Source organism: Chiloscyllium punctatum, chromosome 23 (genome assembly GCF_047496795.1).
Source record: "Chiloscyllium punctatum isolate Juve2018m chromosome 23, sChiPun1.3, whole genome shotgun sequence".
Classification (NCBI taxonomy): domain Eukaryota; kingdom Metazoa; phylum Chordata; class Chondrichthyes; order Orectolobiformes; family Hemiscylliidae; genus Chiloscyllium; species Chiloscyllium punctatum.
The window spans coordinates 880,370-895,186 of record NC_092761.1 but is presented as its reverse complement, the minus strand read 5'-3'; the positions used below and the strand labels follow the sequence as shown (position 1 = coordinate 895,186).

General features: G+C 46.3%; 1 non-coding gene across 1 annotated transcript; it reads left to right on the top strand.

The window, feature by feature from the left end:
• Positions 1 to 11,602: 11,602 nt before the first annotated feature.
• Positions 11,603 to 11,684, top strand: trnas-gcu (transfer RNA serine (anticodon GCU)). Its single transcript has one exon. It is a non-coding gene; the product is annotated as a tRNA-Ser (tRNA).
• The last annotated feature ends 3,133 nt before the right edge of the window (positions 11,685 to 14,817 follow it).

The following is a 14,817-nucleotide window of genomic DNA, read 5'->3' as shown; positions in this document are numbered from 1 at the left end:
GTCAAGTTTATGTCCGTCTCTGTGATGGAGAGCATTGGACAAGCAACTGCAGCTTTGTGACTGTTAGTGGTTTCAACAGAATCTATGACTCACTGGTCTGAATCTAAGAATAATTTGTCTCAGTGACGTTTTCATTGAATGTGACAGATGGATTGTCTGTACGAGGCTGAGCAAGTTTCTGGTGCTATCTTATCAAACTCACCTCATTAACTACCCACTCCACCCCATGGTGTCCCTCTTATTCAATACCAGCCCGATTCTCACACCCACCATGGCTGGAGGTACTCACCATCGCTCGGATGCCCCTGGATATTCCGTGATCTCTGGCACTGGTGCCATCTTCAAAAGGCCAATGGGCAGACGGTTGAGCTTTCTTAGTTAGAAGTTGCCTTGCACAGTTTACCCTGAGCATGGCAGATAAGGGACAATTACAACACGGTTTTTTGAACAGGGGTTTGGAAGACCTGGTGGATGGGCTAGTAGAGAGTAGACCATTCTCTTCCCAGAGGGACCCACACCACCAGACCCCCTGAGCATTGTCCGAGCTCACCACCCAGCTCAGTGCTGTATCTGCGGTCTGAGGAAATGTATAGCAATACAGGACAAGCATCAATAACCTTCCCCACTCTGTCAGGGTAAGGGTCACTGTATTCTCTCTGCTCCCGCGCACTCACTGTATATTTGTTATCGCACCGACCACCGAACTAGGCTCATGCTCCACCACTCTCACTCTTTCACCTTCTCTCTCTCTCTCTCTCTCTCTCTCCTAATTTCCCTCCACTATACCACCCACACTAATAACGCAACATGGCCGTAACACTATGGACTAACTCCCTCCTGACACCTCACCATTTCCCCTGCCACACCTACACCAGAACTAAGAGCAGGGCCACCCACTGCAACCTTCCCTCCCTCCCTCCCTTTGTACCATTCCAGGAGAAACAGCCTGCAATAGGACAGAAATGGTCAAGCCGGGTTGTGGAGTGCCCGATATCCGCTCCCTCATGCCACCACCACATGGGGACGACCCTGCTACGAGTTGGAGAGGACCGGGATGCCTCGTGTGGAGATTCTGAAACATCCACATCTCACCAAACGAGTAAGGAGCAATGTTCAGTGAAGGGCAATTCTCACTTTAAACCCACTGGCAGTTCCGTTTCCCCCGGCACAACGTAGAAGCCGTGGCCCTGATGCCATCTCTCTTTTGTGTCGAGCTGGTATAAATGGAAACTCCACCATCTCGGTGGCCGGAGGGTGGGCTCACAACACATCGTCACCATTACCTCCCAGGAAGGGAGCACGGAGGCTCCCTCCTATACCTCCTCCTGTAAAAAGCTCAAATACTGAAAATAATCTGTGACATTTACTGCTCTCCTCCCTTGTCCTGCCATGTCCAATAATCTGTCCTCATATATATCCAGCATCCTGTGCTCCTGCAGCCCTTTTATAACTGTACAGATATTTTATATTGTCTGTCAATGTTATTCCTACCAAAGTGCATCATCTCACACTGCTCTGCATTGATGCTCATCTGCCATAAAACACAACACTACACCAATTTGTCACTGCCCTTTTGGAGTTCCACACTGTCCTCCACACACTTTACAATTCTTCCAGGTTTGGTTTCGGCAAGCAATGAAATTGTCCTAAAATCACTCTCCACTAATACTTACTGACTCTCTCACTAGTGTGAACAAGCACAATACAAAAACACTCACCATGAACAGACTGAAAAAAACTGACACATTCCAGAGTCCAAGTGATATATTGACAAAGTTACCGGAGCAAGAGAAATACTGACAGACACTCCATGTCTGTATTAGTGTCAGTGTATGAGTGAGTGTCTCTATGTCTCTGTGTTCGTGTGTGTTTAACTGTGTGTATCAGTGTAGGGCGAGTCTGGAAGTCACTGTGGTGTTAATGTGATGTACTATCCCCCTGACATGAGTTTCTGAGGAAGGGGTACTCAACCCAAAACATTAACTTCCATTTCTGCCCACAGATGGTGACCGACTTGCTGAGCTTTCTGTCGCTCTCCGACTCTGCTGGTCTCCCCACCCCTCTGTACAGGTGGTAATGGAGGGTGAAAATCATAGGGATTCAGTTTCGGAAGGACAGAGGGAATGTATCAGCTCACAGCACCATCCAAACTGAGAGCACCATCAACACACATATACGCACACACACACACTACAAACACGCACACACACACAGGCATGTACACACATAGAGCTGCACACAGACGCTCATGCACAGATACACAATACTTATAGCCACCGCCACACACACTTACACACACACTACAAACGTGTGCACACACAGAGACACTTGCACACAGACATATACAGCTGCACACAGACACTCACATACAGATTCACATACCTATAGCCACCCTACACACGCACTTACAAATGCACACACACACGCGACACACACCGAGATGCAGAGAGCCACACACACAAAGAGACATACACACACCCATGACACACACACGCACGCACACAAAATGCTTACACTCATGCAGATATATATACATACATGCACACATACGCATGCACTCAGACAGACACACACACACACCCGCAGAACACACACAGACACAGATTTCATTCGTTTCTTCATTCCAACCCCACACCAGAACTTATCCCAGATCCATCCTTCCAACTCGGCACCTCCCTCTTGAACTGTGCTACCTGTCCGTCTTCATTCCCACTATCCACTTCACTCTTTGCTCCAACCTATCACCTTCACTCCACCATCATTTATTTGTCGCCTTCCCAGCTGCCTTACCCAAGCACCATCCCCTTCCATTTATCATTCGGCCCACATGGTCCACAAGCCTCGTTACTAATGATGAGATTATGCTCGAAATTCCAACTTTCATGCTCTTTGGATGCTGCCTGAAATTCTGTGCTTTTCCAGCACCACACTCTTTGACATAGACACACACGCACCCACAGACACAGAAACACACACACAGACACACAAACACAGAAACACACACACAGACACACACACACACAAACACAAAGACAACCATGCTTCCCACGCTCGAAAACATCCACACTCCCCACACAGAGACACCCACACTGCCCACACACACACACATACTCACACACAGACAGGCATACACACTCAAACAAACATGCACACTAACACACATAGACACCCACCCTCCCCACAAATGCACATTTACTCTCATACACGGACAGACACACTCAGCCAGACACACAACTAACACATATGCAGACACGCAAAAAGCACATGTACGTACATACATGCACAAAGGAACACACAGACAGAAACACAGACACACACACACAGGCACACAGATACATACTGATATGCACATACACTGGCAAACAGACAGAGGCATACACACATTGACACATAGAAAACACCCTTACAAGCCCCCTACACACAGACACCCAAACTCCTCACACACACGCAGAATCACTGATACAGAGAGACACACAATCACTCGCACACACACAAAACAAGCACATATTATCAGACAGACACACAGAGATGCACAGAGACATGCACACACCGACACACACCAACACAGACATACAGGCATGCACACACAGAGGCAGACATACATTGACACATGTACACACACAGTGACAAGATCCATTGAATCGGATTCCGTGAAAAACAGAAGCCGATGGAATGAAAAGTGCCATGAGAGCGAGAATATAACATTATATGTGAGGAAGTTGTTTTCCAGACTCGAGGAGAGTGCACAATGCTGTTTCCAGGGATCAATATCTGGATATGTAGACAGAATTAGCATCGGCTGTTATTGTACTGCATCTTTTGTACAATGTTGCAAAAGCACAGGCCTTTTCTATAGAGGGGAAAACTTCAAAATCCTCAATGATGCAAAACACACAAATGAGGTGAACAACAAAGCAACCGCAGAAACTCGTGTTACGTCATGGGGTGAATGCCCTGGCTCAACCTTTGCTCAAATTCGCTCTCTGTCAAATTCCTGAGCCAGAGTTTCGAACACTGAATGGTCTATGTTAATAAACACTGCTCAAATCTCACAACTTCAGTATTTAATACGCCCCTACATGTATGTCTGACAACAGTAATTGCTCCCTCACTGTGTTACTTCAGCACACGTAGAGAAAAAATAAACATGAGAACAACAGTCACGTATGTGACAGGGATTTGACCCGATGCACACCTCTTCCCACCCTACCTCTTGCACACCTCTTCCCACCCTACCTCTTGCATTACACCTCTTCCCACCCTACCTCTTGCAAAAATGCCATCCCTTATTCCCAATTCCTCCGCCTCTGCCGGACCTGTTCCCAGGAGGACCAGTTCCACCACAAAACACACAAGATGGCCTCCTTCTTTAGAGACCGCAATTTCCCTTCCCACGTGGTTAAAGATGCCCTCCAATGCATCTCATCTACATTCCGCACCTTCGCCCTCAGACTCCAACCCTCCAACCGTAACAAGGACAGAACGCCCCTGGTGCTCACCTTCCACCTTACAAACCTTCGCATAAACCAAATCATCCGCTGTCATTTCTGCCACCTCCAAACAGACCCCACCACCAGGGATATATTTCCCTCCCCACCCCTTTCCGCCTTCCACAAAGACCGTTCCCTCAGTGACTACCTGGTCAGGTCCACACCCCCCTACAACCCACCCTCCCATTCTGGCACTTTCCCTGCCGCCTCAGGAACTGGAAAACCTGCGCCCACACCTCCTGCCTCACCTCTCTCCAAGGCCCTAAAAGAGCCTTCCACATCCATCAAAGTTTTATTTGCACATCCACTAATATCATTTATTGTATCCGTTGCTCCCGATGCAGTCTCCTCTACATTGGGGAGACTGGGCGCCTCCTAGCAGAGCGCTTTAAGGAACATCTCCGGGACACCCGCACCACTCAACCACACCGCCCTGTGGCCCAACATTTCAACTCCCCCTCCCACTCTGCCGAGTACATGGAGGTCCTGGGCCTCCTTCACCGCCGCTCCCTCACCACCAGAGGCCTGGAGGAAGAACGCCTCATCTTCCGCCTCAGAACACTTCAACCCCAGGGCATAAATGTGGACTTCAACAGTTTCCTCATTTCCCCGTCCCCCACCTCGCCCTAGTTCTAAACTTCCAGATCAGCACTGTCCCCATGACATGTCTGGACTTGTCCTGCCTGCCTAGCTCCTTTTCCACCTATCCACTCCACCCTCCTCCCTGACCTATCACCTTCATCCCCTCCCCCAATCACTCATGGTATTCTACGCTACATTCTCCCCACCCCCACCCTCCTCTAGCCTCCTCCACGCTTCAGGTTCACTGCCTTTATTCCTAATGAACGGATTCTGCCCGAAACGTCGATTTCGATACTCCTTGGATGCTGCCTGAACTGCTGTGCTCTTCCACCACCACTAATCTAGAATCTGGTTTCCAGCATCTGCAGTCATTGTTTTTACCGCCTTGCAGTTCTTCCCCAGGCTGTATCACACAGCAGGGTCCTCCGGTGAAATGAACAGCCGTGAATGACATGTGGTTCGGTCTGTCGGAGACAGCATTTCCAGACAGATACAGTTCCCTCTTATTAGAACAAGCAGCACTGATGATGAATAACCTCAGAGAGAAGCAAGCGATAGAGATTTACTGTGGACTCGATGGGCTGAACGGCTTCTGTCGGCACGTGAATGACGTCACCCGTCTCTGCCGTCCCTCTCCCTGTCTCTGTGACAGAGTGGCAGAGGGAGAAATAATGGCTCGTTTTTAATCCTCCCTTCCGCTTTGGACTGTCTGCAGCCCCGCAGCCCCTGGCTGTGGGGATGGTTCTCAGTGAGTGAGGGTTTCATACGGAGCCGCTTCATCTGGGACATTTGGGACTCAGATGTTAACTGATGCCCGATTGCAGCAAAGAAACCGACGGCTCTGAAACAAAAGCCTTTCTGCTGGATTGTTCTGTGAAGATTGATTCTGAACATCAAATGGGCAGCACAAAAATGCACTGCTTTGAATTTTACTGAGGGAAGAGAGTCCACAGCCCATTTCTCTCTTTCCCACCAGCTCAGCACGTTTTTCTCTCTCTCAAATAAATGATATTTGGAGGAAGTCCGCAATCAAAGTTGCTAAGTTCCAGCGGCGCTCTTGCACCTGGCTGTGCCCGTGAGAGGAAGCTTCAGAGCATATCCGCATTTACATCCCGTCATAATGCCTGCAAGTGGAGGGGAATGGCTGAATACTCTGCCATTAGAGACAGCTCAGTCCACGGGGATGGGATAAACAGCATCGTCCCGCGTGGGGACGTTCTGCCGATCCGACACAGTCCACTTTATCAATCAGATCATACCAGAGTGAGAACGCTCGAGAAGGCCAATCGGTCACTCGTACCTGTGCCAACTCGGGAGTTGCAAAAAATTGGTGAAAGTGGAAAGTGGATTTGTTCACGTTTCAAGTGTTTCCATGAAGCAGGAAGCAGAAGAAGATACACAGTCAAGCGATTGAGATCTGACTACAGGGGCAGCAAATAAGTTGTACAGGGCAGGGGAGAGCTTTGAAGTATTGAATTCTGGTTAATGGGACGATCATGCTTTTACGAGGCCACGCTGCTACAGAAGAAACTATGTCAGTGTCTCTCAGCATTGTGATGTCACAGGCAAAAGACGCCGTTACACTGCAGGAAATTCCTTTTTCCAATGTGATGGCAGTCCATATGTAAAGGTGTAGCTTATATATCGAATCCTTTCACATAAATAATTCCACTGCACCTCAGTATGTTGTATTGTCTCCTTTCCACTTTACCTGTCATTGTGCCTGCACTGAAGTTGATTTTCTCTTTCTGCGTGTCTTTTACAGTCTGGATGATGTGATGCAGTTGTACTGACCCATCTTCTGACAGAATTTTCCACTTCACTTCAGCCCGCCCTAACTTCGCTATCTGATACCATTCTCATTGTTTAGATGTTAATCGCTCGTCTCAGATCCAGCCTGCCCTCACCCAAAATAAATGGAAAACTCAGTCACACTGTGATCACTGCAATCGAGGAATATATTCACTCTAAGGTCATTGATAATTCGAAGGATAAATTTAGGACTGCAGATGCTGGAGATCAGAGTTGGTAGTGTGATGTTGGAAAAGCACAGCAGATCAGGGAGCATCCGCGGAGCAGGAGTATTCAGGTTTCAGATTTAAGCCTTTCATCTGGAATAAGGCTTATGAGTGGGGGCTGAGAGATAAAAGGAAATAGTGTGGGGTTGAGGGGAAATAGCTGGAAAGTAATAGATGGATGAATAGGAGGGAGAAGAAAATAGGTCAGAAATAGCAGTGATGGAAAGGGTTGCGAGGACGGTGCCGAGTTGAAGGCTTGGGCTTGGGGGAGGGGAAATGAGGTAACTGTTCAAATTCACATTTATCCCGTGTGGTGTTAGGGTCCCAAGCCGGTAGGTGTAGTGTTCCTCTTCCAGGCGTTGGGTGGTAACGGTTTGGCAGTGGTGAGGTCCAAGACCTGTATGTCTTTGATGGGGTAGGAGGGGGAGTTGAAGTATTCAGCCACGGGACGGTGAAGTTGGTGGGTGCGGGTGTCCCAGAGATGTTCTCTGAAATGATCTGCAAGAAGGTTTCCTCTCTCCCTGATGTAGAGGAGACCGCACTGGGCGCAACGGATTCAGTAGATGACATTGGTCGCTGTAAAGGTGAATTTCTAATGGATGTGGAATGATCCATTCGGGCCTTGGCTGAGGTGAGGGGAGTGGTGTGGGTGCAAGTTTCACCCTTCCTTTGGTGGCAGTGAAAGATGCCAGGAGAGGGTTGTGGGCTGGTTGGGGGGGATGTATGGACCTGAAGAGGGGGTCATGGAGGGAATGGTCTTTACGGAATGTTGGCAGGGCTGGGCAGCGAAATATATCTCTGGTGATGGTGTCTGTTTGGAGGTGGCATCAGTGGCAGAATATGATGCGTTTATGCGGAGTTTGATGGGATGTAAGGTGAGCAACAGGTGGTTCTGTCCTTGTTGCGTTGAGAGGCGTGGCTTCAAGGGTGGTGGTGTGTGAAATGGAGGTGTTGAACCAGAGGGCACTGTCAACCACGTGGGAAGGCAATTTGCGATCGTGGAAGAAGTAGACCAACTGGCTCTTTCTGAGGTAAAATTGGTCATCCTGGAAACATATGTGCTGGAGGTGGAGGAATTGGGAATAAGGAATGGCGTTCTTACACGAGATAGGGTTGGAGGAGATATAGACTAGATACATGTGGGAGTCGGTGAGCTTGTAGTATATGTCTGTAATTAGTCAGTTGCCAGAGTCGGTGATGGAGAGGTCCAGGAAGGTGAGGGAAGTTGCCAAGAGGATCCGGATAAATTTGAGGTCGGAGTGGAAGGTGTTGGTAAAGTTGGTGAGCAATGCAACCTCCTCGTTGGAGCACCAAGTGAACCCAAACATTCATCAATGTAGCAGAGGAACAGGTGGAGGATGGTGCCTGTGTAATTCTGAAAGATGGACAGTTCCGCGTATCTAACAAACAGGCAGGCATAGCTAGGTCGTATGTGGTGCCCATGGCTACCAGCGTCAATAGAGGAAGTGGGACAATTGGAAAGAGAAGTTGTTGATTGTGAGGACCAGTTCAGCCAAGTGGATGCGGATGTCGGTGGAAAGGTACTGTTTGGGATAGTGTGAGATTAAGAAATGGAAGGCTTGCAAACTTCTGTCATGGCAGGTGGATTTGTACAGGGACTGGATGTCCATGGTGAAGATGATGCGATGGGGGCTAGGGAAACGAAATTCTTGGAGGAGGTGAAGTGCATAGGGGTGTCACGAATGTAAGTGGGCATTTCCTGAACTGGGAAGAGAGGAGTGTGTCGATGTAGGAAGAGATGATTCGGATGGGACAGGCTCAGGATGAGACAATATGTCGACTGGGGCAGTCAGGTTTGTGATTCTTAGGAAGGAGGTAGAATCGGGGAGTGCGCGGTTCACGGACAATGAGGTTGAAGGTTGTGGATGGGAGATGCCCAGAGGTGATGAGATTGTGGTTGGTCTGGGAGATGATGGTTTGGTGAGGGGAGGAGAGTTTGTGATCGTGGTCTGTAGGAGGAGGTGTCTGCGAATTGGTACCTGGCTTCAGCTTTGTTCCTCTGCCCGACTCACAAGCCTAATTCCTGATGAATGGCTTATGCCGAAATCGTCCATTCTCCTGCTCCTCGGATGTTGCCTGACCCGCTGTACTTTTCCAGTACAACACTCTCCACTCATTCATTATTGCTGTCTCATTTCACACGACCAGGTCCATGCTGTCTGTTTGATTCTAATGAGCACTGTTCTTATGGACTGCGACAAAATCTGCCAATCTGAAACAAAAACAGAAATTGCTGTAAAATCACAGGTGAGCTGGCAGCATCTGTGCAGATGAATCACAGTTAACGTTTGACATCCATTGGGTCCGTCTGTCCACAGATGCTGCCAGACGTCCTGAAATATTCCAACAACGCCTGTTTTTGTTTGATTTTCAACATCAGCAATTTTTTTGTTTTTGTTTTCTTGTTTTCTGCCAATATGATTTGGCTAAAGATTATGTTAAAGGTTTTAAATATGACTGTGATGGAACGGCCAGATTCCACCAGCCGGCTCCTTTTATTTGGTTCACGTGACCAATGCCTTTCTACTTGGTCACCGCGCCCTACAGCGGCACTGCATATAAATTGACAAGACTGTGGCATTCTCTCGGATTGGTAATCAGGAGCGAGATTGATTGAAATTATTGAAAACTTAAGATAAACAGATAAAATACGGGATATAAAACGGGAAAATGAAAGGGAAAGAGAGAACGGCGAATGATAATTTTTTGACAAAACTTAAATATAATTGCTCAAGAATCAGAATGTGCCTTCATCTGCAAACATACCATAATATGGAATGTAATTTTTTGGACAACCAATGCAAGTAGATCTTAGCAAAATCTTAGTTTAAAAGTCTTGCTGCAACTGTTTCGGTTATAATGAAATGCACACATGGAATTCAGTGCTGTAATGATCTCCTAAAATGGAAAAGGAAATCCTTGTCTTCGAGGATACGTGGGGAATGTTCATTGACTCATCAGTGTAACATGTGTAAACTGTGCAACATGAAACCAGTTCAACATCTATTTTCCCGGAATTTAACGCAGGGCACATGGGAAACGTTATCCATCTGCTGAAAAATCACCTTCGGCTCTCTCTCCACATATGTTTCTTCACGTTTTAGATACTTGCAGTATGTTTGTTGATCAAGGAGTCATTGTCCAGAAAACGTTGTTTCTCAATCCACAAACACGGGTATTTTCCCATAAACTTAGCTTTGCTCAATATCACCTTCTGTCCGTATTCCTCAACACGACGACAAATTAAAGCTGCTCCATGTGAGGCTCAGAATTGAAACTTCTGCACAGCACACCCACTATACTGAAACAGAGATACAGTGCACTGGTCACCTTCAGCACAGGAGCAACACATTAATGCTTACCTCCACATTCCTGGTTTTACCTTAACGTTTGGGAAACCGAGTTTCTCTGATTCCATTGCTAGTAACGGGGATTATATGATCATCTTCACCAGTGCTTCAGTCCCTGAGTGAGGAAAGTGGTGAGGTACTCATTGTAAAGATGGGTAGATTGATGAAATGTACAATTTCATCTTTTGCCTTCACTAACCCATGAGCTTTTTATTTTGTTTTGCATCTGTAGAAATCTTAAAATCTTCATCTTGAACAGACTCAATGACAGATCTCCATTGTGTCTCTGGCATCGAATTTCAAAGTGTAAACCCCCTCTGAATTCTTCCACCGCAGTCCGCTGTTTGGGAAGTGTTCCTGTTGTGTGAAATGCACATCCCCGTGTGTCACCTGCTGCTCCCAGCATGCGCTCTGGCACTGCACTCATTTTCCTTCTGACACTTGCTCACTGTGTTCCTGTGATCATACAGTGACTTGGTGTCGCACGACCCAGGAAAATGATACAGATCAAGGTTTTTGCATTGTTGAGTTCAATTGTCAGTTTAGCCTTATTTCGGATTTTGAAATTGTCTGTTCTGTTCACAAGTGCGTGTCAAAAACATCTGAGCCGAAATTAGGTGTTCCGAATAATGATATTGAGCACTATGCACTCTCCTCCAGTCTGGAAAACAATTCCTGACAGGCAGTTTAATAGACAATAGACAGCAGGTGCAGGAGTAGGCCATTCTGCCCTTCGAGCCAGCACCACCATTCATTATGATCATGGCTGAACATCCTCAATCTGTATCCTGTTCCTGCCTTATCCCCATAACCCTTGATTCCACTATCCTTAAGAGCTCTGTCCAACTCTTTATTGAAAGAACACCTCCTGCTGTCTCGGGTTCTTCATTCCGTTGACTTCAAATCTGCACAGAATTCAATAGACCTTGTTACATATTCATTTCCTCATTTTTGTTCAGATCACTGTGTGCATAGTGTGACAGTGGGAGTGCACTTGCCCCACAACCCAGGGGTCAGACCATCATCTTGGAACCGTACTGTGTTATTTCTCATTTCACCAACAATCGGGAGAAATGTCTGCTGCTCTGCATAATTTATGCATTTCAATTATTGATAAGGTCATAGCCTCCCCGATGCCTCTGACGAGGTGGCTGAGAGGTTAAGGCGATGGACTGCTAATCCATTGTGCTCTGCACGCGTGGGTTCGAATCCCACTCTCGTCGCTGTCATCAACGGCTTTCAATGGTGCTGTTTTCAGATGATTGAAGGTGGAACTCCAATTGTCAGTTTATATGCATTGACGCGATTACAAAATCTCAAAGAATAGTTTGTACCTTTTAACTAAACTGCGTTGAAATTGAGGTTGCTTTGGGATAATGAAAAGAAACGCGATTTTCTTTTTCAAGTCAGTGCTGAGAACGTTTTTTCGTATGAAAGACATCCAGGAAAATCAAATACCGAGAGCTGCGAAGTGCATGTTTATGCAAAGGGATTCTTAATGAATGTTTTGTCAGATGAAATATGAAGGACGTTGAGGAGAAGTAATGCATCCTGGTGAGAAGAGCACAGCGAAACAGCACAAAATAATGGAGATATTTCAAAAGGGGCAGGGCGTGGGTTTAGGGGCACTGAGAACTAGCTGTAAACGCACAGTGGAGAATTGCCAATGTGGGTGCCGTGCATGGGCACGGAAAGACTTACACATTGGTCTCGCCCTCGCCCCTTGCTCTCGCCATTGATGAATGCTGGAAATAAGGCACAGATAAACACAAGATGTGGGAAACAAGCTCCCTCTCGTTATGCACACACTGGATGCATCACATTGAACCATGAACAACTGGAGAAATCAGCATGTTACCTGTAGGGAGTGAAAGTAAACTGTGGATAAATAACCGCAGATTCATGCAACATAAACATGAAAAATGATTTAAAATGTAGGGTGTAGGTTTGCTCGCTGAGCTGTAGCTTTGATATTCAGACGTTTCATTACTTGGCTAGGTGGCGACCTCCAAGTGAAGCGAAGCTGTCGTCTCCTGATTTCTATTTGTATCTTTCTCCTCGATGGGGTTCCTGGGGTTTGTGGTGATGTCATTTCCTGTTCGTCTTCTGAGGGGTTGACAGATGGCATGTATATCTATGTATTTATTTATGGCATTGTGGTTGGAGTGCCAGGCCTCTAGGAATTCTATGGGGTGTCTTTGCTTAGCCTGTCCCAGGATAGATGTGTTGTCCCAGTCGAAATGCTGGTATTTTTAATCCGTGTGTAGGGCTACGAGGGAGAGAAGGCCGTGTCTTTTTGTGGCTAGCTGGTGTTCGTATATCCTGGTGGCTAACTTTCTTCCTGTTGTCTTACGTCGTGTTTGTGGCAGTCCTTGCATGGAATTTTGTAGATGACGTTGTTTTTGTCCATGGGTTGTACTGGGTCTTTTAAGTTTGTTAGTTTTTGTTTGAGAGTCTTGGTCGGTTTGTGTGCGACTGAGATTCCGAGGGGTCTGAGTAGTCTGGCCGTCATTTCTGAAACTTCTTTGATGTATGGTAAGGTGGTTAGGGTTTCTGGCTGTGTTTGGTCTGCTTGTCGTGGTTTGTTCTTGAGGAATCTGCGCACTGTATTTTTTAAGTATCTGTTCTTCTCGAATACGTTGTATAGGTGGTTCGCCTGTGTCTTCAGAAGTTCGTCTGTGCTGCAGTGTGTGGTGGCTCGTTGGAATAGTGTTCTTATACAGCTTCGTTTGTGTGTGCTGGGATGGTTGCTGGTGTAGTTAAGTATTTGCTCAGTGTTTGTCGGTTTTCTGTATATGCAGGTTTGTAGTTCTCCGTTGTCCTTTCATTCTACTGTGACGTTCAGGAATGCGAGTTTGTTGTCGGTTTCTTCCTCCTTGGTGAACTTTATACCTGTGAGGGTGTTGTTGATGATGTAAAATGTCTTTACTATCTTGTTTCGTTTTGTGATGACAAAGGTGTCATCTATGTAGCGGACCCAGATTTTTGGTTTGATTGTTGGTAGGGCTGTTTGTTCTAGTCTTTGCATTACCGCTTCTGCTATGAATCCTGATAGCGGAGATTCCATGGGTGCGCCGTTGGTTTGTTTGTAGACTATGTTGTTGAAGATGAAGTGGGTGGTGAGGCACAATCCACTAACTTCATGATGTTTTCGTTGGTAATGTGATTGATGGTTGTTGGTGCGTCTGTGATTGTCTCTTCTAAAAGTGTGGTAAGTGTTTCCTTTGCCAGGTCGATGTTGATGAAGGTGAACAGTGCTGTTATGTCGAATGAGATCATTGCTTCCTCTTCCTCCACTTTGGTGTTTTTGATGATTTTTAGGAATTCCTAGGTGGAGTGGATGGAGTGCTGCGACTCTTCTGTGAGGTATTTCAGACTTGCGTGTAGTTCTTTGGCCAGTCTGTATGTTGGTGTTCCAAGTAATGAGACTATGGGTCTGAGCGGGGCTGCCAGTTTATGGATTTTTGGTAGTCCAGTTCGACTTGGGCAACACATTGATCCTGGGACAGTCTAAGCAAAGACATGCCAGAGAATTCCAAAAGGCATGGCACTCCAAACACAATGCCATAAACAAACACATAGATCGAAATGCCATCGATCAACCCCGCAAAAAACAAACTGGAAATGGCATCACCACAAACCCGAGGAACCCCATCCAGGAGAAAGATATATAGAAAGCGCTAGACAACAGCTTCGATTCACTTGAAGGTCGCCACTGATGATGTTACCTCGCTACGTAATGAAACGTCTGGATATCAAACCTACAGCTCAGCGAGCAAACCTACACCCTAAACCTCAACCTGAGCTACAAACCTTCACAAACCTTGCGATTTAAAGTGTCTTTATACGGATATCATGAATAGACTTTTCGTTATAATAGCCGTCTGGTTGAAAGAAAAAGACACCACATTTCAAGATGGATGACAACGTTAGCAATTTAGTTTTGAAATTGAGATCTATTTTATCATTTTACACAGAGAACAAGTTCATTTTAAATAATGCTAACCACATTCTCTCACCTGGAATAAAAGTGTGATTTCAATATAAACATTGTCCTTGCATAGTCGCAGTTACTCAACATGAAAAATAGGATGTAATTTTTATTAAGCATACATCAATTAGCACCATTATCTTACTTCGGATTGACTGCAGTATGCACATGCTAAATAAGGTATAAGGAAGAATGACTTTTGGAAATAATGATTCGGTGGTGACTAAAAATAATATTATGTTCTCATGATGCGGATATTCCACCAATGGCTCCAGTGGTAGAAATGTTCAGTGGGCAGTATTTCTATGATGGTATAGAAGTATGTGAGGTGCCAGGGATGGGAGTTCCCACTTCATCTGGAACAG